This window comes from Somniosus microcephalus, unplaced genomic scaffold (assembly GCF_052327205.1).
Source record: "Somniosus microcephalus isolate GS21.2 unplaced genomic scaffold, FLI_Smic_1.0 scaffold251, whole genome shotgun sequence".
Lineage (NCBI taxonomy): Eukaryota > Metazoa > Chordata > Chondrichthyes > Squaliformes > Somniosidae > Somniosus > Somniosus microcephalus.
The window spans coordinates 20,275-48,100 of record NW_028225438.1 but is presented as its reverse complement, the minus strand read 5'-3'; the positions used below and the strand labels follow the sequence as shown (position 1 = coordinate 48,100).

Sequence of the window (27,826 nt, the reverse complement as noted above, 5' to 3'; positions counted from 1 at the left end):
AAAAGCCATATGACAGCTAGATCAGCATGCTCAAGATGCGCTTCAGGTGCCTGGACAGATCTGGAGGCGGCTTTCAGTACTCACCAAACAGGGTCTCCAGAATGATCGTGGAGGTGCAGGAGAAACAAAGTGCTGAGCACATATCATCTGCAGATAAATCTGAGGAGGAGGAAGAGGAAGGCGAGAGAGGAGAAGGAGGGTTAAGATGGCAACCCCAAAGCATCACCATCTGTTCACATTGCTGCCCGTGATGATAGGGATTCCCTTACAGCTCTAGGGTTCAGTTCTCTCCTAGAAGAAGAGGCTACAGATTAGTTGCCACCACTGGACTGATGCAACAATCATATCCAATTGCCACTCTCCCCGCCCAATGCCACTGAGACAAAACAGTCCTATGACCAACCCTGCACCCATTGCACACCCTGCATTGCTCTCTGTCAATTCATGTCTTCCCATTCATCAACAAGCAACTGAATAGGGGAGTTGCCACCTAGCAACCAAGAATGAGCAACACAGGAAAGTGGTTCAAAGTAATAATTTTTATGTAATTCTGCTAAACAACGGAAACTTAACAACATACCATTTTGTCAACATCCATGTGCATTGTTTAAGGATGCTAATGGTCTGCTCTATCAGATTCCATGTGGCAGCTTGGCTCTCATTGTATGCATGCTCTGGTTGGGTTGCGAAGTGCACTCATGAGCCAGGTGGTCAGTGGATAGCCCTTGTCACCCGATAGGCACCTCTGTGGCTCAAAGACTGAGGGAACAGCGAACTGCTGCAGAATAAAAGCATCATGACTGTTGCCAGGATACCGGGCTTTCAGCATCATGATGTGCTGAGCAAGGTCACACACCAACTGCACATTCAGCGAGTGATAACCTTTGCGGTTGTGGTACATCTCAGCATTTAGATGTCGACATCATGGCCTTGATGGAAACCAGACTGAGGGATGAAGGCCTCTTCCCCCTAAATGAATCTTCCCCGCCAGGCTATACCTTTCACCACTGGCTTCACCCAAACGGCTGTGGTGGTGTGGCTTATCACCAAATTACACCATAGTCTGTCTCCATGCTCCTCTGGCACCTTCTCCTCCTTTGAACATCTCACCTTGTTCTAACACTCTCGCATCTCATTTAAAATCCTCGTTTGTTAATGCCCAGCCAAATATCAAGCCAAATTTTCCAGCAAGATTTCTGCATTGCTTTCCTGCCTTAGTCACTACACCGACTGGCTTCTCATCCTCGGTGATTTCAACCTCCATCTCAACTCAGCATTCTCTCTCCTCTGAGTTCACTGACCCCCTATCCTCCCTTAATCTCTCCCTCCATTTAAACTCCCTGACCCATATTCACGGCCACCCCCTCGACCTTGCCACTTCACCTGGCCTCGCTACTCCCACCATGTCAATCGCAGATAAGGCCAACTGTGATCTCTTCCTTGAATTGCTCACCACCCACTTCCCCCTTTCCCCTCCCAACTCCACTTCCTTCTGTGTCCAGCCCTGGAAAAAACTCTCTTCAACTCACTTACAACTGCATTTTCAAATTCCCAACTGCCTAGCCTCCATTCACCACGACATTTCTGCAGCTACTGATCTGCACAATCACACCCTCACCTCCACCTTTGATGCCCTTGTCCCCATTTAAACCATTACTCTCTTTCACCCTAATTAATCTCCCTGGTATGGCCCTCATCGCCGTTACTTTAAGTCCAAGGGATGCAGACTTGAATTTTATGGTGGACAAATGGTTTAGCTATTCATCACCAGATCTGACTGGACCACATAAAGCACTATCGGGCCCTGCTCTCCTCGGTCAAAGCTGCTCACTATCCCAGGATCATCCTGCAATGATAACCCCTGGCTTCTATTCTCCATGACAAACAGTCTTCTTAAATCCTTCTCCCTGCCCATTCCACCCTCATCTCCAATAACAAGTATAAGAAGGTCATGAACTTCTTTGTCACGAACATTGAGACCATCCGTTCAGCGGCATCTGCCGCTTCCGTCCCTTCACCTAGCCCACCGGGACAAACTTCACCTATGGTTTCCCCCTGTCCTAGCCCTGAACTTGTATCTTTCTCTAGTTTCTCTCCAATCTCCCCTCATGCCATCTCTAAGCTCACCTTGTCCATGAGGCGCACCTCCTGCTCACTCGACCCCTATTTCCACCAAATTGATGACCACCCAACTTCCCTTCCTGTCTCCCATATTAGCTGATATTGTTAAAAGTTCCCTCTCCTCAGGTACTGTCCCCATCCCCTTCAAATCTGTTGTCATCACCCCTCTCCTCAAAAAATGATCCCTAACACCTCTGTCCTTGCAAACCACAGCCCCATCTCCAAAATCCTTTCCTCTCCAAAGTCCTTGAATGTGCTGTCGCCTCCCAAATCCATGCCGATCTTTCCCGCCACTCCATGTTTGAATCCCTGCAATCAGTTTTCCGCCCCAGCCACAGTATTGAAACGGCCCTTATCAAAGTCACAAATGACATCCTATGTAACTGTGACTGTGGTAAACTATCCCTATTCGTTGATCTCGATCTGTCTACAGCCTTTGACACGGTTGACCACAACATCCACCTGTAACGCCTCTCCCCCGTCATCCAGCTGGGAGGGACTGCACTCACCTGTTTCCATTCTTATCCATCCAGTCATAGTCAGAGAATCACCTGCAATGATTTCTCTTCCCGCTCCCACAGCATTACCCCTGGAGTCCCCCAAGGATCTATCCTTGGCCCCCTCCGTTTCTCATTGACATGCTGCCCCTCACCGACATCATCCCAAAGCACAGCATCAGATTCCATATGTACGCTGATGACACCCAGCTCTACCTCACCACCACCTCTCTCGACCCCTTCACAGTTTTCAATTGGTCACACTGCTTGTTCAACATCCGGTACTGGATAAGCAGAAATTTCCTCCAACTAAATATTGGGAGTTTCCAACACAAATTCCGTTCCCTAGCCAGCGACTCCATCCCTCTCCCTGAGGCTGAACCAGTCCATTCGCAACCTTGCTGTCATATTTGGCACTGAGCTGAGCTTCCGACCACATACCCGCTCCATCTGTAAGTCTGCTTACTTCCACCTCGGTAACGTCACACCAATCCACTCCTGCCTCAGCTCAGCTGCTGCTGAAACCCTCATCCAGGCCTTTGTTACCTCTCGCCTTGACTATTCCAACACTCTCCTGGCCGGACTCTCATCTGTCACCCTCCAGAAACTTGAATTCATCCAAAACTCTGCTGCCCGTACCCTAACTCACACCAAGTCCCCTTCACCCATCACCCCTTTGCTCACTGACCTACATTGGCTCCTGGTCCAGCAACGCCTCAATTTTAAAATTCTCATCTGGTGAGAAGGCAGATTGTAAAACAGTGGTGGTTAGTTGCATTTAACAGGTTCAGTTTCTAGTTTCACATTCAGGAAACAAATAATCTGGAAATGATAACACACCGAGCACTGTGCTCGATCAACACACCATTGGAGCGAAAGTTGAAGAATGAATTTGTTGAATTTTCCATCCAATCAGAATTATGAGGTAAAGATCATTTAAATTTATTCTGTATTTAAATTTGCATTTGGACTACTGAGCAAGGAGTTTGTTTCCAGAAATAAAATAACATACACAGCAAGTCAGTTGCCAGCTCGGCTCTCCCTTTCTAACTGACTTTGTGGTCCCAATTTTAAATCCCTCCCCCGCCGCCTAGCGGAAACCGGGCAGGGGGGCAATTAAAATGGAGTGTGGTACTTACCACTCCTTTCCTGTCCTGATTTGTGGGCCAGAAGAGTCACAAAAGGTAAGTTTGCCAAAAAAAATGATTTGGTTTCCTTGTGGACCAGGACAGGAGGGGCAGAACTGCTCCTCAGGGCCCCACAATGAAATCTTGAATCTCCCTTGCCCCAGGACTCCCCCCTCACCACTTACTTGGCTGTCCTACTGGTTTTTCAGCTTCAACTACAGCGTGGTTCCTGGCCAATAATTCACTCTCCCGGGCCGTAGTCCATTTTTCCACAGCTTCTGGATCTTATGGTGAGCTCCAGCCTCGCCACTGATTTCTGGCCCGCGATCGATTCTACACACCTCCTGGCTCTTCATTCCCACGGAAATACCTCCAGCAGTGCATCCTCCGACACTCCACCCTTCAAATAGTTTCTAGACTCACTCACCCTCCACACCTGTCTCCGAACCTGGACATCAGTTCGTCGATGCTCCAAGCTGACTCCACCCAACTACCTCAAATTTATCCCACCACGGGACCTCTGAATTTAACTCTGGACTCCCTCCTATTGTCTCCTTTTTATTCCCCATTTATTACCAGGACAGATCAATCCTAACCTTGCTATGTAACCAAGGCTCTGTAAATGAGTTTCCCTGTGTCCATTCACGTGCGCATTTTGGCTGCCGCTCCAGACCTGAGCCCATCACTTCTATTTCTCCTTTTTTCTCCCCCTTTTTTTTTCTAATTGCAACTGGGCAACCTGGAAGTGCCTTAACAGACTTAGGACCGGTGTAGGTTGCTCAAAGTTGTCACTAAGCAAATGGGGATATTCAACCAGCCGACAACTTGTGAATGTGGAACTGAGGCACAGACTATGCAACATCTCCTGCAGTGCCCATCGTTAGAGGAACCCTGCACTATTGCAGATCTTGCCGAATCCAACAGCAAGCCGCAAAAATGTGTCCAGTTCTGGCTGGGCTATGTATAGACTGTCCGTGGACATAAGAAGAAGAAGACCCCTCCTAGACCCCTCCCTCCTGTCATTTTTCCCCTCTCGGATACTCTGTGCTCCCAAATCCCTACCCCAACCCTTCAGCACTCCTCCACCTTCCTACTCTCCTGCCACCGTCCCAGGCTCGACTCCCTCTTAGATAAGCCTATTGCTCTCTTTGTGCCTCTTGTGGCATTTTCAAGGCACTCATTACCCCCTTCTTAGGAGCAGCAAACCCAACTGCCTCATCCTGCTCTCTCGCCAACCTACCCGCCCAGCGCAACCACTGGGGGGTCATCTTTCCAACTCCTTCCCGTCCCGCTCACCCCTCCCAAGGCTGAACCTGTGGACTCTGCCAGCGGATCAGCTATCAACGCCCCTCTTTGCATTTCCCTCGAGAATGTCTGTTCAATTGTGAACAAGGCCCTTGCCATCCACGAAATTATTGTGGATGATTGCATCGACATCATGGCCTTGACAGAAACCGGCTGAGGGGTGATGACAGTTTCCCCTTAACTGAAGCCTCCGCGCCTGGCTATACATTCCACCACTTAACACGCCCAAACCGCAGTGGTGACAGTGTGGTTCTTAGCACCAAATTACACCTTGGTTTTTTCACCCTGCTCCTCCAGCACCTTCTCCTCCCTCAAGCATCCCCCCTTGTTCCACCCTTTCGCCTATTATTTAAAATCTTCGTTCTCTATCACCCACCCAAGTACCATGCCAAATTTTTCACTGAGATATCTTCACTGCTTTCCTCCCTCAGCCTCTACACCAAGCGACAACTCATTCACGGTGATTTCAAGTTCATCTCAACTCCATCAGGCTCTCTTCACTGTCCTCCTATCCTCCCTTAATCTCTCCCTCCATATAAACTCCCCTACCCATATTCACGGCCACCCCCTCAACCTTGTCATCTCGCTTGGCCTCACTGCTTCCATCGTGTCAATCAAAGATAAGGCCATCTATGATCACTTCCTTGTATTACTCTCCACCCACATCCCCCAAACCCTCAAACCCCCCGGAATTAATTCTCCCCAAGTCACTTACAATTGCACTTTCAAATTCCCAACTGTCTAGCCTTTGGCCCTCCATTCACCACGACATTTCTGCAGCTACTGATCTGCTCAAACACACCCTCACCTCCACCTTTGAGGCCCTTGTCCCCATTTAAATCATTGCTCTCTTTCACCCTGGTCATTCCCCCTGGTATGGCCCTCATCGCCACTCCCTTAAGTCCAAAGCATCCAGGCATTTATAGCGGACAACTGGCTTAGCTATTCATCACCTGATCTGACTGGACCACATAAAGCACTATTGGGCCCTGCTCTCCTCTGCCAAAACTATTCACTATCCCAGGATCATCCTGCCATGATAACCCCTGCCTTCTATTCTCCAATACAAACAGTCTTCTTAAACCCCAATTCCCTGCCTCCTCTACCCTCACCTCCAACAAAACTATGAAGAGCTCATGGACATCTTTATCAGTAAGATTTAGACCATCCTTTTAGCTGCCTCTCTCACTTCCCTCTCTTCACCCAGACCACCAGGCTAAATTTCCGCTAAGGTTCCCCCTTGTCCTAGCCCTGAACTCACAGGGGCAATTTTCCCAGTCCTGGGGAGGTGGGTATGGAGGCCCGACTGCTGGGAAAATGGCAGAATCTGGGTGTGGGCACCCATCCTGCCCCCAACCCGCCTCCGTGCCATATTCCCATGAGGTGGGTACCCGACCCGTGCCGGGTCCTGTCTCCTCAAAGCGGGAAGGGGATTAGTGCCAATTAATTGTTTCTTAACAGGTAGTTAACAGGCAGTTTTTTTTACTAATCCCTATTTTGAGCCCTAAAGTGTGGGCTTCCCAATGGCTTCGAACCTCACCAGGGTCAGCAAGGCGAGCCGTGGGTCTGCAGGGGTTGGAGGGGCCGAAAAGTACACTGTGCAGGTGAGTGATGAGTGCAAGTGTGGAGAGGTAAGTGTGTGAAGTGAGTCTAAAGTGTTTTAATAAGATTACTTACCTTTGCTTCTTCCTCCAGGCTTCATCCCTTTCGGCTGTGGAGTTGCCTCATCTCCACGGCAGAGAAAGAAGAATGACCGCTGCATTCTTAAATGCAGCAGCCTTCTGCTTTCTGCTCAGGAAAGCTTTCTAAGTGAGCCTTGAGTAAAGGACTCAACTTAGAAGACAGATTGTCAGTGTTTGACAGCTTCACAGAGCTGTCAAACGATGACAATTCATCTGTCAAAAAATCTTGACAGATGAAACATCATAGGCTGACATTCTCTGTCACCAGCTTTCCCTTAATTGGCCTGCTAAGTCCGCTGGGCGGGCAAAACAAGGTCACTCAAGGGAAAATAGCGTGGGTTGGCCGGACATCAATAGAGGCGGGACTAATACCCGACAAGCAGCTTTCCCGCCTCCATCACGTCCCCATTGATAAAATCACCCCCTAGATCTTTCTCTAGTTTCTCTCCTTTTTCCCCTCATGCTCCCATCGAGCTCAACTTGTCCATGAGACCCACCTCATGCTCTCTCCACCCTATTCCCACCAAACTGATGATCTCCCAACTTCCATTCCTGGCCCCCATATTAGCTGATATTGTTAACGGTTCCCTCTCTGGTACTTCCTCCTCCCCTTCAACTCTCCCGTCATCAGCTCTCTCCTCAGAAAACCAATCCTTGTCCCCTCTTTGCATACCAGCCTCCTTTTCCTCTCCAAAGTCCTTGAACAGCTGTCACCTCCCAAATCCATGCCCATCTTTCCCACAACTCCATGTTTGGACCGCTTCCATCAGATTTCCTCCACGGCCACAATACTGAAATGGCCCTTATCAAATTCACAAATTGCATCGTATGTGGCTGTGACCATGATAAACTACCCCTCCTCATCCTTCTCGACCCGTCTGCAGCCTTTGACACAGTTGAACACTCCATCCTCCTCCAACACCTCTCCTCTGCAGTCCAGCTATGTGGGACTGCACTCGCCTCATTCCATTCTTATCTATCCAGTCATAGCCAGAGAATCACCTGCAGTGGCTTCTCTTCCCACTCTCGCACCATTGCCTCTGGAGTACCCCAACGACCTATCCTTGGCCCCCTCCTATTTCATATTTACATGCTGCCCCTCGGCAACATCATCCCAAAATAAAACATAAGGGCCTAGAAATTCCCTTGGGTTTGCGCCCATTTAGGGGCGCAAGAGTGGGTTGCACCGGAAGTTGCGTCGCCGCTGAAATTAGGTGGGCCTTTAAATCGGCGTAAGCCGGTAGCGCTGCGCCGGCACCGATGACGTCATCGGTGTGCGCAGCGCCCCGGTACCGCCCGAAACCACGCCGATCCCCATCTTCAGTAGCGGCCGCCTCTTCCTTGGCGGCCGCTAACAACGTTTTGAAAACCTGGCCGTGCTGCAGCCTTAGAGGCGCTATTTAAAGCGGAGGTGCGGCCGGCCGCTTTTTCGGCGGCCACCTGCCCGCACCTCCTTCCCCGGCCTCCTCCATCCCCCCCCCCCGCGGCATTGCCGGCTGGTTTCCGTGGAGCCCGGCACTTCGCCGTTGTGCCGGGCTCTTTTGCCGGCACTTTCAACGGGGTTCCGGCCGTTGCAGGCACCTCCCCCTTAAGAGAAGGGGGAGGCCTGCAGTACAGCAGCCTGCCGCTCCGCATCGGGTGGCGCAGCGGGACCGGCAGCGCTGAAATTCACTTTCAGCGCCCCAAGCGGGGCGGGCACACCCTGTACCAGCGCCCGCTTCCGCTTTGGGGCGCTGAAAGTGAATTTGGGGCGGGCACAACTGGCTCGGCGGCGGGCGCTAAATTTCCGGCGCAAACGTGCTGGTGGGGCGTCACCGAATCTATAGCCCAAGGTTCCACATGTACGCTGATGACACCCAGCTCTACCTCACCACCACCCTCACTTGGCCCCTCCACGGTCTCTAATTGGTCACACTGCTTGTCCAACATCCAGCACTGGATAAGCACAAATTTCCATCAACTAAATATTGGGAAGACCATCGGTCTCCGCCACAAACTCCATTCCCTAGCCACCGATGCTATCCTTCGCACTAGCAACTATCTGAGGCTGAACCAGAGCATTCAAACATTGGTGTTGTACTTGACCCTGAGATGAGCTCCCCACCACATATCTGCTCCATCACCAAGACCGCTTACTTCCACCTTGGTGACATTACCCAACCCTGCCTCTGACTCAGCTCATCTGCTGCTGGAACCCTCATCCATGCCTTTGTTACCTCTAGAATTGTGTAATCCAGTGCTGTCCTGGTCGGGCTTCCATCTTCACCCTCCATAAACTTTCGCTCATCCGAATCTCTGCTGCCCGTATCCTAACTCACACTAAGTCCCGTTCACCCATCACCCCTGTGCTCTCTGACCTACTCTGGCTCCCAGTCCGGCAACACCACAATTTTAAAATTCTCATCCTTGTTTTCAAATCCCTCCATGGCCTCGCCCCTCCCTATCTCTGTACACTCCTCCAGCCCTACAACCCTCTGAGATCTCTGCGCTCCTCCAATTCTGGCCTCTTTTATAACCCCGACTTTAATTGCTCCACAATTGGCGGCCGTGCTTTCAGCTGCCTTGGTCCAAAGCTCAGTAATTCCCTCCCTAAACCTCTCTGCCACTTTACCACTTTTACCTTCCTCCAATTTGAATAATTGTCCTTTACCCCTACACTTTGCTTTCTATTTTTTCACCAATTTGCTACTAATTCATCTATTTGTCCTCTGACTCCACATGCCCTAACCTTTATCATGAGCCTACCGTGTGGTACCTTAATGAAGGCCTTTTGAAAATCCAGGTATATGACATCGGCTGCATTACCCTTGTCTACTCTTTCTGTTACCTCTTCACAGAATTCTATCAGGTTAGTTAGGCATGACTTAGCCTTTTGGAATCCATGCTGACTATTTTTATTACATTTTCTGTCTCTAGATGCTCTACTATCACTTCTTTTAGTATAGATTCCAGTGTCTTTCCTACCACTGATATTAAGCTGACTGGTCGAAAGTTCCAAGGTTTTGTTCTATTTCCCTTTTTGTATTTTGGAACACCATAACTGCCAGCCCTCTGGCACTATCCCCTGGTCTATGGAACTTTGAAATATATAAACTAGTGCCTCTGCTATCTCCTCCCTAGTTTCCTTGAGTCTGTGTGGTCGCATAACTTCTGGACCTGGGGTTTATCATTTTTTAGTTCAGCTAGTTTGTCAATTATTTTCTCCCATTCTATCCCAGCTGTATTAATATTCTTTTTAAGCTCATCCTCTAGTGAAGTATCGATTTTGTTAGCTTCTTTTGTAAAACTGAGGCGAAGTAGTTATTCAATACTTCTGCCTTTTTCTGTCATTACCTGTGAGTTTATCTTGCTCATCCTTCAGTGGACCAATCACTACTTCAATTTCCCTTTTGTTATATATGTTTCTATAGAACACTTTATTAGCTCTTTTTATATTTCTGTTTGTTTTGCCATTCCTCTTTGCCTTACTGATTGTTATTTTAACTTCTCTCCTAAGTTCTTCATATTCCCTTTTGTCCTCCTCTCCTTTAATATCAATTTTCGTTATTCGTCCACGGTGCCCCATAATTAGCTTTTTTGTTTTTAACTTTTAGTGGAATATGTTTCTCTTGAACGCTATCGATTACCCTTTAACGATTTCCCACTGTTTTTCGGTCTCTTTGTTTTGCAAGATTTTTTCCCAATTTATCTTCTTTAGTTCCACCCTCATATCCTCATAATTTGCTCTTTTCCAATCAGTTACCTTAGTCTTTGACCTACTTATGTCACTCTCAATCCTATCTGGTTTGGTTCATTACCCATTACAGCAGCGATTCTTTTCTTGTTGGACTTCTTACGTACTGAGTGAGAAAGACGTCCTGTATACACGGTAAAAACTCAATTCCCTTTTCTCCTTTTGCTACTTCTTCCTGCCAGTTTTGTTGAGGGTAGTTGAAATCCCCCGTGATTATTATTCTATGCCTGCTACTCAACTTGTAGATTTGCTTACATATTTATATCTGAAATTCCCTTCCACTATTTGGTGGTCTATAATATTCCCCTATTAGAGTGATGGATCCCTACTTAGCTTTTAACTCAATCCATTTGCATTCTGTATCTATCATGCTAGTCACATCCTAGGCCCTAAACTAGTTCCATCCTTTATTTCTACTGCCATTATGTTTTCATTAACTACTACAGCTACTCCACCTCCCCTCATTCCTTCCCTTTCCTTCATGAATGTGTTGTATCCTGGAATATTTAGTTGCCAATCCTGTTCTCTATGTAGCCATGTTTCAGTCATCCCGACTATATCCGGGTCCTCTCTACAATTATTGCCTCCAGTTCATCCATTTTGTTTTGAATACTACGTACATTGCTGTACAAACAATTTAAATTGTTTTCATTTATTATTCCTCTCTCTTTGTTTTTAGTAGTTATTTTACCTTTATGCTCTATGTCTTGATCTGATCACTGGCCATTCGTGTTAACTTTGTTCCTTCCATTAGTTTGTCCTTTACTTTCTTTCCCTGGTTCTTTTATTGTTAGATTTCTGTAATTTCTAGCAGTTCCCTCCCCGCACCCCCCACGTCTTCCTCCATGTTATTAGCTTAAAGTCTTATTTAAAGCCCTCGTTATCCTTTCCGCAAGGACCATGGTCCCAGCCCAGTTCAGGTGCAGCCCGTCCCAATGGTACAGCGTCTGCCTGTCCCAGTACTGGTGCCAGTGTCACAAGAAATGGAAGCCCTACTTCCCACACCACTCCTTTAGCCACGTGTTGACTTTCCTAATCTGTTTGTCTTGATGCCAATTTGCACATGGTTTGGTTAATAATCCTGAGATGGAGGACAACAACAGCATCCGCCCCCTCCCTTTCCAGATTCTTTTCCAGCTGTTTTGAGTTGCCCACCTGAGAGGGCAGGTGGGGCCTCGGTTTAATGTCTCATCTGAAAGATGGCACCTCCGACAGTGCAGCACTCCCTCAGTACTGCACTAAACTGTCAGTCTAGAATAAGTGCTCAAGTCTCTGGAGTGGGATTTGAATCCACAACCTTCTGACTCAGAGGCGACAGTGCTACCCACTGAGCCAAGTTTGCTTCAGCTTGTCTTAAGTTGTCCTTCATTTTGAGAATGTTATTGTTAATTTTTAAGCCTCATGAGCTGGTTTTACACTCAGCAGAAACATTGGCGACTTATTTATTATTTGGGTCAACCCAAACACTTTGATCCACAGAACTGGCTCATATTTTGTTGGGGGATTAAAGATTACCCCATTTCTGTTCATACATGTCACCAATTTTGAAATTCAACCAAGCGAAATTTAGCAGGAGGTTAGCGGCGGCACTAACCGTTAGCGCTGCACCACCGCCGATGATGTCATCGCCGTGCGCAGTGCCCCGCTCATGCCCCAGCTGTAATATTGGGTGGCGCCCCCTGACTTACCGCCAGACGCTATGTCCACCAGGGTCAGTGGGGCCTACCTGCGGCCAGGGCAGCGTTAGTTAAAGGGGAGGTGGCGAGCGGCCATTTTTGTTGCTGGCCGCCTTCCAACACCTGCCCCCATTGCTGTCCCCGGCCCCTGTGAAGCCCCCACACGGGGTTTCGGCTGCTCTCTGTGAGCCCGGCAGTACTCTTGTGTGCTGTTTGCTGGCACTCCCGAACCCTGGTGGCACAGCTGGACGCTGGGACGCGATGCGCCAGGCCCCTCCCCTTTAATCTCCAAAGGGGGCGCTACCCAAGTTTTACCTGTAGATCTCTTTTCTCTAGAAACAAGAAAGCTGTTGGGTGACCTGCTCGAGGTCTTTAAGATTATGAAAGAGTTTGACAGGGTAAACAGGAGAATATGTATCCACTTGTTGGGGAGACCAAAACTAGGGCCATCAATATAAGATAGTGACCAGTAAATCCAATAGGGGATTCAGGAGAAACCTGTAGAATGTAGAAGTCTCTACCACAAGGAGTAGTTGAGGTGAGTACCATAGATACATTTAAGGGGAAGTGAAATAAACAGATGAGGGAGAAAGGAATAGAAGGATAGGCTGATAGGGTTTGATGAAATGGAATGGGAGGAGGCTCGTGTGGAGCATAAACAGCAGCACAGGCCAGTTGGGCTGAATGGCCTGTTTCTGTGCTGTAGACTCAATGTAATTCTTTGTATCTATTAACCAACATCACTTAAACAGATAATCTGAACATTATCACAGTCACACGGAACATGGGGAGACTGGGGGAGGTGGCAGTGCATGCAGGAAGGTAAAGAGAGGCAAGAAAGCCCCGAAAGCTGTTTGGAGAGGAGACGAGTTCAAGGGAGAAACTCAAGAGAGCAGCGTAGAGATGACTAGAGACCCGAGAGCAGCCTGGAGAAGGACAGCAGCTGAGAAGGAGAGGGTCTCCCAGCGAGATCAAGGAACCTGCGCTGAATCGCCCTGCAATACTCATTGGCAATAAAGCACGATAATGCCAATCTATTCCTCCCCCTTCCCTCTCACTTTTTCTCTCACCATTTCCCACTTTCTCTACAACAGCAGCTCTGACAGGAAAGTGAAGGGAGCAAATGCAGGGGTTTGGCAGCGGGGAATGGGGGACAATGTAGGGAGAGGTAACAGGGAATGGGGGGTAATGAAGGGGGGGTAATGGGGAATAGGGGTAATAATGTAGGTGGGGTAACGGGGAATGGAGGGTTCTAGTGTTCATTGGTCTTTTAATAATGTATAAATATTAAAAGGGGAGTCAAACGAAGGGTGGGCCCATTAAGGATCAAAAATGAGATCTTCATGTGGAGGATGAGGTATTGAACGAGTACTTTGCATTTGTCTTCATTAAAGAAGAGGATGCTGCCAATGTGACAGTAAAGAAGGAGGTAATAGAGAAATTGGATAGGATAAAAACAGATAAAGAGGAGGTACTTAAAAGGTAGGCAGCACTCAAAGTAGAAAAGTCACCCGGCCCAGATGGGATGCCTCCTAAGTTGCTGAGAGAAGTAATATTGGAAATTGCGGAGGCTCTGCCCTCAAACTCATTGAAACTTATAAAATTCTAACAGGACTAGACAGACTAGATGCAGGAAGGATGTTCCCGATGGCCGGGGAGTCCAGAACCAGTGGTCACAGTCTAAGAATAAGGGGTAAGCCATTTAGGACTGAGATGAGGAGGAATTTCTACACCCAGAGAGTGGTGAACCAGTGGAATTCTCTACCACAGAAGGCAGTTGAGGCCAACTTATTGGCCCAGAAATTCAGGTCTCCACGGGTGAGTACGCACTGGGTACTCACCCGTAGGCCCAACGAAAGTGTCGGTTTCGTGCATGCACCGGAAGCTGGAAATTCCGTTCCCTTAAAGGAAGGGGTTCAGGGGTCAAACGCGTATGCCGGAGAGGCAGGGCGTGCGCCTGGAACTTACGTTTTTTTCCAAGTTTCTCCAGGAGGGTAAGTCTCTAACAGTTAGGCCTAGAAATTCGGTATAGCCGCGTTTGGGGCGCTAGTCCCGGCGATGCGCAAAGTTTAGTGCCAGGCGCAATTTAGCACCACCTAGCGCGATATTGGGTTGCAGCGCCCCTAAAGGTGATTGCGGCGCTAAATCAGGTGCTGCACGCTGCTCTTAAGGCGCTAACCTGGCGGCGCAACCCAATTTCGCGGCGGCGGGGCGCAGCAAAGATGCTTTCAATAATCACTTTCCCTGAGACACAGTGGCGCCGGCCAGCTCTTAAAGGGGCAGGGCAATTGGCATCACCAGACACACTCACTGCCTTGTAGGCCTTCAAAGCGGTGGGAGCCTACCTGTGGTGCACCAGCCTAGCAAGACATGGAAAGGGTGAGGCAGAGGGCGGAACGCCTCACTGATGGGGCATTGGATGCTTTGGTTGGCGCAGTGCAATCAAGGCCAAGGAAGATGGTCGTATTGTGATTTATGTTTTGGACAGTCTCCCGGGTGTGAGAGTCAGTTATGTGTCAGTGTATTACTTTTGCTTTCTGTTGCCATAGCTTTCTCATGTTTGAAGGAACCACATTTTGTGTAATGAAACACTTTCTTCATTTACAATGGCTATGCCTGCTATTTACATGCATTTTGCCCTTCACAGGCTTGGGGGTATCAGACCGGCTCCATTCCTCTTCTTGGAATGGCAGCAAGCATTCCATGAGAGGGGCCTAGAAGCTACATCTGATCAGCCTCTGACGCGCAGCCTGAGAAGAGCCGCTCGCGTAGAAGTTCAGGCCAGCAGACATCTTCTCAGCCACCAACAGAGATGTCCTGCACCTTATCTGAGGCTGCAGATCTGGCTGAAGCAGCTGGCACAGCTCAGTCACCACCTCCTTTCTAAATCGCAGCCTTCTGACACACTGCTCCTCCGGCATGTTCATGTAGGAAAACTGCTGTCGGAAAACCCTGCCAGCGTAAGGTCTGCTGTGGCGATGTCTGTTGGCCCTCCTCCGTCTGGCAATGCCTGCCCCCCTCTCCCAGCGTCTCAGTGCCCTTTCCAGATGATTTAGCAGCAGGACGTTCCCCTCCAATGCAGCCCCCATAATAATTGCCCACAGGAAGGTTCCCCATTGTCAAGGCTCACCAACAGCAAGGTGATGGTCAGAAGGCTGAAGATCATCTGCCTGCGCTGGCTCGGTGGTCAAATGGCTCTCAGTGTGCAGCTCAGCAACTGTTTGTAGCTCTCGAGGAAGTTGTGCTCCAAAAATGGCTGCCGCTTTTAAACCACACCAGTCCCCTTTAAATAACGCTCCTCCAGCCCGAGAGCGACTTGGTAAGGTCCAGGTAAGCTGTCACTATTAGCGCCAGGCGCTACGGAGGGGAGCGGCGCCACCGAATTTCCGGTCCGGGGCATCCAAAAGGCGTTGCACACTCAAATGACGTCACACTCAGCCTGCGCCCATGAGCGGGCACTAAGATTTAGCGCCGGCGCTAAATGCATGCTCAATATGGGGCGAGGCGCTAGGTGCCTTGCGCCCACCCGGAAATTGGCTAGCGCCCCACTTGTCGGCCTCTTTAGGCGTTAATCGGTGGCGCTAACAACCGAATTTCTCCCCCTTACACTTTTAAAAAGCAGGTGCAATCCTTCTTAGATATGGGAGTGGTGCCAGAGGACTGAAGCATTGCAAATGTTACACCCATGTTTAAAAAAGGGAAGATGGATAAACCTGGCAAGTACAGGCATTTGATAGAGTACCACATAATAGACTTGTTAGCAAAATTGAAGCCCATGTGATTAAAGGGCTGCATGGATACGACATTAGCTAAGGGACAGAAAGTGGAGAGTTGTAGTGAACGGTTATTTTTCAGACTGGTGTGAAGTGTACAGTGGTGTTGCCCAGGGGTCGGTATTAGGACCACTGCTCTTTTTGATATATATATATGACCTGGATTTGGGAATACAGGGCATAATTTCAAAGTTTACAGATGACACGAAACTCAGAAATGTAGTCAAGAGTCAGGAGGATAGTAACAGACTTGAAGAGGACACAGACAGATTGTTGAAATGGGCAGGCACATGGCAGATGAAATTTAACACAGAGAAGTGTGATTAATTTTGGTACGAAAAATGAGGAGAGGCAATATAAACTAAATGGTACAATTTTAAATGGGGTGCAGGAACAGAGAGAGCTTAGAGAAGGGTCGGTAACCAGAGGAAACAGTTTAAAGGTTTTAAGGACCTGTCCCACAGACTAGTCAAGCAACATAATCATACTCATAGAATAATACCTTTCAGCCAATGTCCCAAACTCCTCCATCACCATCCCTGGATATGTCCTGTCCCACCGGCAGGAGAGACCCACCAGGGGTAGCGGCACAGTGGTATACAGTCGGGAAGGAGTGGCCCTGGGAATCCTCAACATTGACTCTGGACCCATGAAAGAAAGAAAGACTTGCATTTATATAGCCCCTTTCACGAATGTCTCAAAGCGCTTTACAGCCAATTAAGTACTTTTGAAGTGGAGTCACTGTTGTAATGTGGGAAATGCAGTAGCCAATTTGCACACTGCAAGCTCCCACTAACAGCAATGTGATAATGACCAGATGATCTGTTTTTTTGGTTATGTTGGTTGAGGGAGAAATATTGGCCAGGAGACTCGGGATAACAACCCTGCTCTTCATCAAAATAGTGCCATGGGATCTTTTACGTCCATCTGTGAGAGCAGACAGTGCCTCGGTTTAACATCTTGAAGGGATAATTACTAGTCCTAACCCTTTTAGGGCTACCCCGGATCAGGCGTATTCCCCAGACGTTCACCTTCAACTAAAGTTAGAGGTAGCCGAATCCTAAAGACGCTTAATTGGGTCTAAAGGTCCGGACTACCTCTCCCTAAAGGAAAGGAACAACCTGAAGATGTTACAGTCCTCCAGAAAGCATTTTTAATAAGTTTAGCTATACTGTAACCTTCCGGATATTATGAGGGTCCAGAAAACTCCTGCAGAATTCTGCAACTCCTCACCAAAGAGTGTACAGAGATTGAGTTCGTGAGTTTGATACAGAAGTACTATGTGAGACAATTCTAAAAATATATAGGTTTAATAAAGAACCGACATGTAATTTACAGTTGGTGATTCAATCACAGAATTAACAGTTCCAAATACAACAAGCTTTTACAATCTTATTATCAGAGATCCTTATTCTCAAATCTTAACTTCGTTACATTTCTTAGTCTTATTCCAGGATACCACCAAAATCAAATACGGTACCTTTTTGATCCCCGAGACTCAAAGAGTTGTAGACTTACAAAGCTTGCTTCTGAAGCCGAGAATCGCTTTGCCCCTTTAAGCGGATCTGTCTTCCTATTTGAAAGTCTAATTTTTATACCCTTTCTCAGTGGTATTTCCTTTGAAGTTTTCTGCTGATGTAAGCTAATTATCTCTAGTCATTTTTCTGTTGACCCTTGCTATTCTTACAGTCAGATCAGCTGGTACCATTACAGACTCGTGTCTCTACCTTTAGGTGTTCAAAGCTTATCATAAAAAATGGTGTGGAGCAGATGCATCTACTGATGTCATTCTTACCAAAGCCTTCTGTTTGTGTCTCTTTCCAAAGTGTAAATTAAAAACAGCTCAATCAGGGGCACCATTATCTTCTTAGTTACCTCAACTGGTTGTAACACAGACTCATGTCACCGTGTTTCATTTGATGTTACTTTTACAAATATCCCCATACACAATGATGGAGCCCAGCATGTGAGTGTAAAAGACAAGGCTGAAGCGTTTGCAACCATCTTCAGCCAGAAGTGCAGAGTGGATGATCCATATCGGCCTCCTCCTGAGGTCCCAACCATCATAGAAGCCAGTCTTCAGCCAATTCGATTCACTTCACGTGATATCAAGAAATGGCTGAGCACACTGGATACAGCAAAGGCTATGGGTCCCGACAACATCCCAGCTATCATGCTGAAGACTTGTGCTCTACAACTAGCCGTGCCTCTAGCCATGCTGTTCTAGTACAGCTACAACACTGGTATATATCCGACAATGTGGAAAACTGCCCAGATATGTCCTGGGCACAAAAAACAGGACAACTCCAATCCAGCCAATTAATGCCCCATCAGTCTACTCCCAATCATCAGCAAAGTGATGGAAGGTGTCGTCGAGAGTGCTATCAAGCGACACTTACTCATCAATAATCTGCTCACTGATGCCCAGTTTGGGTTCTGGACCACTGGGCTCCAGATCTCATTACAGCCTTGGTCCAAACATGAACAAAGGAGCTGAATTCCAGAGGTGAGGTGAGAGTGACTGCCCTTGAAATCAAGGCCGCATTTGGCCAAGTGTGGCATCAAGGAGTCCTAGTAAAACTGAAGTCAATAGGAATCGGGGGGAGAACTCTCCACTGGCTGGAGTCATACCTAGCACAAAAGAATATGGTTGTGGTGGTTGGAGGTCAGTCATCTCAGCCCCAGGACATCGCTACAGGAGTTCCTCAGGGCAGTGCCCTAGGCCCAATTACCTTCAGCTGCTTCATCAATGACCTTCCCTCCAACATAAGGTCAGAAATGGGAATGTTCGCTGATGACTGCATAGTGTTCAGTGCTATTCACGACACCTCAGATAATGAAGCAGTCTATGCCCACATGCAACAAGACCTAGACGACATTCAGGCTTGGGCTGATAAGTGGCAGATAACATTCGCGTCACACACAAGTGCCAGGCAATGACTATCTCAAACAAGCGAGAGTCTAACCACCACCCCTTGACATTCAATGGCATTACCATCGCCGAATCCCCCACCATCAACATCCTGAGGGTCACCATTGACCAGAAACTTAACTGGACCAGCCACATAAATACTATGGCAACAAGAGCAGGTCAGAGGCTAAGTATTCTGCAGTGAGTGTCTCACCTCCTGACTCCCCAAAGCCGTTCCACCATCTACAAGGCACAAGTAAGGAGTGTGATGGAATACCCTTCACTTGCCTGGATGAGTGCAGCTCCAACAACACTGAAGAAGCTCAACACCATCAGGACAAAGCAGCCCGCTTGATTAGCATCCCATCAAAAACCTTAAATATTCACTTCCTCCACCACCAGCATACCGTGGTTGCAGTGTGTACCATCTACAAGATGCACTGCAGCAATTCGCCAAGGCTTCTTCAGCAGCACCTCCCAAACCCGCGACCTCTACCATCTAAAAGGACAAAGACAGCAGGCGCATGGGAACACCACCACCTCCAAGTTCCCCTCCAAGTCACACATCATCCTGACTTGGAAGTATATCACTGATCCTTCATCGTCGCTGGGTCAAAATCCTGGAACTCCCTCCCTAGCAGCACTGTGGGAGTATCTTCACCACACGGACTGCAGCAGTTCAAGAAGGCAGCTCACCACCACCTTCTCAAGGGCAACTAGTGATCAGCAATAAAGGCTGGCCTTGCCAGCGACACCCACATCCCAGGAACAAATAAAGCAAAATTGGCAAAAGAACCAGAGGTGATATGAGGGGGAAAAAAATTAAACCGTGAGTTGGAATGCACTGCCTGAAAGGGTGGTGGAAGTGGATTCAATAATAACTTTCAAAAGGGAATTGGATAAATACTTGAAGGGGAAAAATTTCCAGGGTCTGTGGGGAAGGAGCAGAAGAGTGGGACGAGTCGGACAGCTCTTTCAAAGAGCCGGCACAAGCACATTGGGCTGAGTGGCCTTCTTCTGCGCTGTGTCATTCTATACTTCTATGATTCTGTGAAATATTGTGATGGGATCTTTCATGTTCACCTGAGAGTTTAAAATATCATCCAAAAGAATTCACCTCTGCCAGTGCAGGACTGCCTCAGTACAGTGCTGAAGAGGCAGCTTGGATTTTGAGCTCAAGGGCTCGATTTTCCAAGCCCTGAGGAGGTGGATTTGGGGGCGGGAGTGGTGGGAAAATTGCAGAATCGGGGGGGCAGGAACCCATCCCGCCCCCAACCCGCCTGCGTGCCAATGTCCCAGGAGGCGGGTACCCGACCTGTGCTGGGAGCCGCCTCCCCGAGGTGGGAAGGGGATTAGTGCCAATTAATTGCCTGTTAACAGGTAGTTAATAGGCAGCTTTTTGCCTAATCCCTATTTTTAGCCCTGAAGTGTAGGCTGTCCGACGGCTCCGAACCATGCCAAGTTATCGAGGCGGACCGTCGGTCTGCAGGGGTTGGAGGGGTCAAGATGTCCGTTGTGCAGGTGAGTGATGGGTGCCTGTGTGCAGAGGTAAGTGTGTGAGGTGAGTGTAAAGTTTTTAAATAAGTTTTACTTGCCTTAACTTTCTCCTGCAGGCTTCCTTCCTTCAGTTCTCGGGAGTCCCTCAGCTCACCGGCACAGAAAGCAGAATGGCCGCTGAACTGTCAAAAGCTGCAGCCTCTGCTTTCTGGTCTGGAGAGATCTCTAACTGAGTCTCAGTAGAAGGACTCAAGTTAGAAGACAGATTGTCAGTGTTTGACAGCTTCACAGAGCTGTCAAATGCTGATTTTTCATCTGTCAAAAGCTCTTGACAGATGAAATGTCAATCGCGGATGTCACCAGTAACCAGGTGTCCCTTATTTGGCCTGCTAAGCCCGCTGGGCGGGCTTAACAAGGTCAATCAAGGGAAAATAGCATGGGTTGGCCACAAGTCGATTGAAGCGGGAATACAACTCAAAAAGTGGGAGTCCCGCCTCCAAAAGCTCCCCATTGACAAAATCAAGCCCCAAGTTTCTGGAGTGGGACTTAAGTCCACAACTGTCGGACTCAGAAGTGACAGAGCTACCACTGAGCCACAGCTGACACAGGTCCTTGTTCAATTGAATGAGTTTGGTTTTCCCAATGGCTCATCTGGTTAAAGCAGTGAGTAGCTCAGCCATGTAATCAGAAAGATCCCAGGATCCGACTCTGGATTCCTGCTGGCTGCAAGTTCCCTAGTATCAGCGGCCTGAGCCTTTGACAATCTTTGCTGGGACCCTCTTGTGCCTATTTTCAGGGGGGCTGCGAGGCTGGCTGGTGGGGAGGGGCAATGGGGTTGTGTTGTTAAAGTGCAACATGATGGTATGGGACAGGCTCTATGGTCCAGCTGGTCTTTTCCTGTCTGTTGTTTTCATTTGTTCATGTGTTTGAGCTTCTGGTTGTAATTTGAGTTGTCAGCTTTTTTGGAGCTGCTTATTCCTTTGTTCCTAGGTTGGCCAGAGTGCAATCATTTCCCCATCACTATTCCTATCTGAATGTGTAACAAAACTGTTATAAATCTCATCGTCATAAAGAAACTACTCATGAAATAAAGCTGGACGGCCAGCTGGTGGCGCCGTCCAAGGAGTATAAGTACTCGGGCATGGGCCCAGCTTTCCAGGGACATTTTGTAAGACAGGAACTGGTGAAGTACAACTAGACCTCCATGTTCTGAAACAAGTTGATTAAAGCCTTGCTTTATACTCAAACCAAGTGCGTAGTGAGTTTTATTACGTCAAAAACTGATAAATATTTAAACATATTTCTTACAGTGATATTGAGAGGAACTCACTGAAAGCGAAATTACTTCAGCTACAATGTCACTTCACGTGGAATCTGCAGGTGGAAAAGGTTGAGTGGGATGATTTGCAGGAACGACTAAATTATACAATAAAGTCTGATATTGTGAAATATCAAGCCATGGCTTACAATCTACTTGCTTTTGTAAACTGTATGCGAGGCAACTGTGAGGAGTCGTTCAATAATTTATGGGAAGCTGAAGAGATTCTGAGGAAGAATCACAAATTTGAAATTGAAAAATGGATCATCATCACCTATGGAAACTATGCCTGGGTATATTATCACATGGGAGAACTGGCAGAGGCCCAATCCTACCTCGACAAGCTGGAGAGGATCTGTCAACAATTTACTGATGGCTCTCAGTATACAGCACTGATACCTGAAGTATACGGGGAGAAGGGTTGGTCACTGTTGAAATTTGGCAGGAAATATTATGAAGAGGCAAATGAATGTATTGTGGCGACACGCCACCACTGGACATAATCCACTCACGGCGGCACAGACAGTCTAAGCAGAAGCCCCCAGCCGGGGGCCCTTTCCTCCAGCAACTTGTTTCCCGCAGGGACAGGCTGCCGGGAGCACTTCCTGTCTGGGAAGTATTTAAGTGGATGCGCGGGCTTTTCTAGTTCCTGTTTGTCATGTGGTTGAAATAAAGCAGTTGTGTTTTCGATAGCTCTGGTCTCGACTCCCACGTTTGCCGCGGTATCTCAACACTGGTGACCCCGACGCTCAGGACGAATCCTAAGCTAGCATGGCGGATACAAACGCAGTCACGGTTAAATTACCAGACTTTTGGGAGAACCTCGCCGAAGCCTGGTTCATTCAAGCTGAGTCCAGATTCCGGCTGAAAGGCATTACAGTCGACGCCACGAAGTACGACTACCTCGTCGCCTCGCTCACCTACGCTACAGTCCCCAAGGTTTGGGCAGCGCTGCAGAATCCACCAACGGAGGGCAAGTACGAACATCTGAAGGCTGCGCTACTTAAAAAATTTCAAACATCCTCTTACCAGTGCCACTGCCAACTCCTGGACCTCCCCGGCCTTGGTGACACTTCACCATCAGACCTGCTTTCCCACATGCTGTCCCTCTCAGACGACAAAAATCCCGGCGCCCTTTTTCGCACGCTTTTCATTCGGCAGCTCCCCGCCAGCATCCGCCCGGTCATTGTGGAGTCTGAATCCACGGACCTGAATGATATAGCCGAAAAGGCCGACCGGCTGCTCTCTGGACAGGCCGCTCGCGACGTCGCGCCCGACCTCACAGCAACGACCACGCGGTCTTCCCGGGCCGCTAGGCCCGACCGCCCTACCACTCCGGGTCACTGCTACTACCACACCCGTTTTGGCGCTAGGGCTCAACGCTGCACGCCACCGTGTTCCTTCAAATCCCCCCCCGCACCGGCCCCCGCGATGGCCGCGGGGCAGAAGGAGCCCCTACTGTACGTCACTGACGACAGAACCAACCGCCGATTTCTGTGCGACACAGGGGCCCAGCACAGCATCACCCCCGCCTCCGCCCTCGAGATCCAACGCGGCACACGGGGTATCACACTGGCTGCAGCCAACGGCTCTGAAATCCGCACATATGGCACCCGCATGGTCACGCTTGACCTCGCGGGCCGCCACTACCGCTGGGAGTTCCTCACAGCCAAGGTCCTCTGCCCACTCATCGGCGCCGACTTCCTACATGCCCACGGCCTCCTTGTCGACATTCCGAGGCACCGCCTCGTCGACATCAACACTATGGCCCCCATCCCCGGCGCCTTTACCCCGGCCCGTTCGGCCGGCCTGACGACCTACTGCCTCGCCAGAGCCACGGACGACTACTCGGCACTCCTAGCTGAGTTTCCCGCCCTCACTAACCCGACCTTTTCGGCCAAAGCTGCCAAGCACGGTGTGGAACACTATATCCCCACCACCGGCCCCCCAGTTTCTGCCCACGCCCGCAGACTCAACCCGGCCAAGCTGGAAATCGCGCGGGCCGAGTTCACCAACATGGAACAACTCGGCATCATCCGCCGCTCCAGCAGCCCTTGGGCCTCGCCCCTCCACATCGCCCCCAAGCCCGGCGGAGGCTGGCGCCCTTGCGGGGACTACCGCCGCCTCAACGACGCCACCACCCCCGATCGATACCCGGTGCCACACGTCCAGGACTTCTCGGCCCGACTGGCCGGACGAACCGTCTTTTCCAAAGTCGACCTGGTGCGCGGTTACCACCAAATCCCAGTACACCCCGCGGACATCCCCAAAACGGCCGTCATCACCCCATTCGGCCTGTTCGAGTTCCTGAGGATGCCCTTCGGCCTCAAGAATGCAGCACAGGCTTTCCAGCACCTTATGGACTCAGTCCTCCGGGACCTGAACTTCCTATTCGTCTATCTAGACGACATTTTCGTGGCCAGCTCCTCCAAACAGGAACACCTCGAACACCTTCGCATCCTGTTCGGGCGCCTAGCCCAACACGGGCTCATCCTCAGCCCAGCGAAGTGCCAATTCGGCCTAACCGAGATCGATTTTCTCGGTCACCACATCACCCCTGCTGGGGCCGTCCCCCTGCCCAACAAGGTGCAGGCCGTCCAGCAATTCCCCCGCCCCACAACCATCAAGGGCCTCCAGGAGTTCCTCGGGATGGTGAACTTCTACAACAGGTTCACCCCCAGAGCCGCAGCCCTCATGAAGCCCCTATACGACTCCCTCCGAGGAAAATCCGGCAAGATGGACATAGCCTGGACCACTGACACGGCAGCCGCCTTCGACGCCACCAAAAACGCGCTCGCTGACGCCACACTGCTCGCGCACCCGAGGGCCGATGCCCGGGTCGCGCTCACCACCGACGCCTCCGACCACGCGGTCGGGGCCGTGTTCGAGCAGTGGGTCAATGGCGCGTGGCAGCCACTTGCCTGCTACAGCCACCAACTGCGCCCCCCGGAGGTCAAATACTCCACTTTCGACCGCGAGCTTCTCGCACTCCACCTGTCGGTCCGCCATTTCAGGTTCCTCCTGGAAGGCCGCCCCTTCACCGCGTATGTGGACCACAAGCCACTCACATACGCGATGGCCAAGCACACTGAACCCTGGTCCGCTAGGCAGCAACGCCAGCTCGCGGCCGTCTCCGAGTTTACTACGGACATTCAGCACGTCTCCGGTAGAGACAACGTGGTCGCCGACTGCCTTTCCCGTCCCGCCGTCTGTGCGAATCACCTCGCGGTCGAATACGCACAACTAGCAGCGGGCCAGCTCACGGACCCAGACCTCCTCTCGGCGGCTACCAGCCTGCCAGGGCTATGCCTAGCCAAGGTCGCGCACGGGCACGAAGCCACGGCAGTCACGTGCGACGTCTCACTCGGCCAACCCAGGCCGGTCGTCCCTGAGACCTGGCGCCGCCGCGTCTTCGATGCACTCCACGGGCTCGCTCACCCGGGTTCCCGCGCATCCGTCAAACTCCTCTCCAAGCGCTTCGTCTGGCGCGGCCTCAGCAGAGATGTTCGGACTTGGGCCACCTCCTGCCTCGCCTGCCAACGGGCTAAGGTACAGCTGCACACCAAAGCACCCCTGGGAGACTTCGAGGTACCCAGCCGCCACTTCGACCACGTACACGTCGACATCGTCGGTCCCCTGCCGCCATCGCAAGGCCAAACTTATCTCCTCACGATGGTCGACCGCTACACACGCTGGCCTGAGGCAGTGCCGCTGACCTCCACCACCACAGCCGACATCGCCAGGGCGTTCGTTAACACCTGGGTTGCGAGGTTCGGCGTACCGGCCGACATAACCTCCGACAGAGGCGCCCAGTTCACCTCCGAACTCTGGACGGCCACAGCACGCAACCGCGGGTTGACGCTCCACCACACCACGGCGTACCACCCGCAGGCCAACGGACTTTGTGAACGCTTCCACAGGTCACTCAAGGCCTCACTCTGCGCCGGCCTGCAGGACAGTACCTGGACTGACCGCCTACCGTGGGTGCTACTCGGCCTACGCACCGCGGTCAAGGAAGACCTCCAGTCCTCGGCAGCGGAGTTAGTCTACGGACAACCGCTGCGCGTCCCAGGCGAATTCCTTCCGGAGCCTACCAAGCCTTGGTCGGCCGAACAGCAGTGGCTCGACTCTTTCTCTTCTGCTCAGCAGTTCGCCCCACTTCCGGTCAACCGACACGGCGAACTCGCACCTCACGTCCCGCCAAATTTACAGCAGGCGCGCTTCGTCTTCGTGCGACACGACGCACACCGCGGGCCCCTGCGACCCCCGTATGACGGTCCGTACGAGGTACTACAAACCGGGGACAAGGTCTTCAAGCTGCGACTCGGCGACAGGGTCGAGACAGTCTCCATCGACCGGCTCAAACCAGCACACACAGAACCAGGGGAACAGGTCCCCATGGCCCAGCCTCCAACTAGAGGCCGTCCCCCCGGCAAGCCAGCACAGCCGGCGGCGAACCGCCCGACCCAACCAACCAGACCGGCGACCACTCAGAGCCGCTGCGGCAGAACCATTAGACCACCGTCACGACTCGTCCACTCCTCCTAAGCGGATTCTGGGGGGAGCTCTGTGGCGACACGCCACCACTGGACATAATCCGCTCACGGCAGCACAGACAGTCTAAGCAGAAGCCCCCAGCCGGGGGCCCTTTCCTCCAGCAACTTGTTTCCCGCAGGGACAGGCTGCCGGGAGCACTTCCTGTCTGGGAAGTATTTAAGTGGATGCGCGGGCTTTTCTAGTTCCTGTTTGTCATGTGGTTGGAATAAAGCAGTTGTGTTTTCGATAGCTCTGGTCTCGACTCCCACGTTTGCCGCGGTATCTCAACAGTATTGAGAAGGGTCTGGAGGGGGATCCTGATGACATTGAATGGAATGCAGCTTATGCAACTTCTCTGTTTCGAATTAAAGAAACCTTTGGATACCCACAGCGTCCTGAACACTGCAAGGTAGTGAAGCAGTTACACCGCGCGTTAGCACTGAACCCAAATGACTCTTTTGTCAAGATCATGTTGACTCTAAGACTACAGGAATTCAATCAAACAGACGAATGTTACGGATTACTTGAAGAAGTAATGCTGAAGTCTCCTGATGATCCATATATAATTCAATAGGCAGCCAAAGCTTTAAGAAAACAAGGATCTGTTGAATATTCCTTACAGCTATTGAAAAAGGCACTGAAGGTTAAATCATCTTCTGCACTCCTTCACCACCAGATTGGCTTATGTTACCAAACTAAGCTGATTGCACTGCAGAGAAAATCTTCTCAATACTTTGCTCGTGAAGATAGCAGAAAATTGATTAAACTTTGCAAGTACCATTTGCAAACAGCGTTTGATCAGAAACCCTCGCTTACTTTTGCAATACTTGATTTGGCGGAACTCCATGCAAAATGTGGAAAATATTCCAAAGTCAATGATATCTACGCCAACCTGCTTAGAAATAAAGATTACAACCTTTTGAATAAACAATTAATACTTTGGAACTATCGACAGTACCACCTGTATGAGAAGGGATCCCAGCTGAATGCCATTCATCATTTCAAGGAATACTTAAAACTCAAAGTTAACACCTGGAAGAACGAGAAATGCCGTGCAAAATTGAAACAAATTGCTGAAGATCGAATGAATAAATATTCAAGAGACAGTGTAGCCTTTGGTATATTGGGGCTAATACACCAGGTTGATGACAAGAAATCAGAAGCCATTGAATTCTTTGAGAAAGCCCTGGAGTGTGATCGCGATAATGAAGAATTTCAAAGTGCTCTACGTGAGCTGCGTCAAGCTACATAGAGCAATGTTAAAATGTGTCTCCGATTTACCTGTGAAACTGAGTCCCATTTTCAATGTGTTGTTTTGTAGTAAATAGTTAAAAATAATCTTAAGATTAGTTGACAGACTTACCATTTGACACTGGGTTATGTTGCTATTCATTTACCCTGTCATTCTGCATTCACGTTTCCACTTGCTGTGGCCACAGTAATGGTAACCTCAAATTTCTGAATTTATGACAAGGTTTGAACATATTATTTTATACTGATTCCAATGACTAAAACTGAAATGGACATGGTTGGATCTTTGGTCGATGGTGTGAACGGGCACTATCGAATTAGACGCCCATTATACTCCACACCTGATTTTCCTTTCCATTGTAATCAATAGAAGAGAAAATCGGGTGGGGTGTGTAATGG

General features: G+C 49.7%; 1 pseudogene; it reads left to right on the top strand.

Annotated features, from left to right (window-relative positions):
• The first annotated feature begins 35 nt into the window (after positions 1–35).
• Positions 36–27,428, top strand: LOC147081986 (interferon-induced protein with tetratricopeptide repeats 5-like; annotated as a pseudogene).
• Positions 27,429–27,826: the final 398 nt, after the last annotated feature.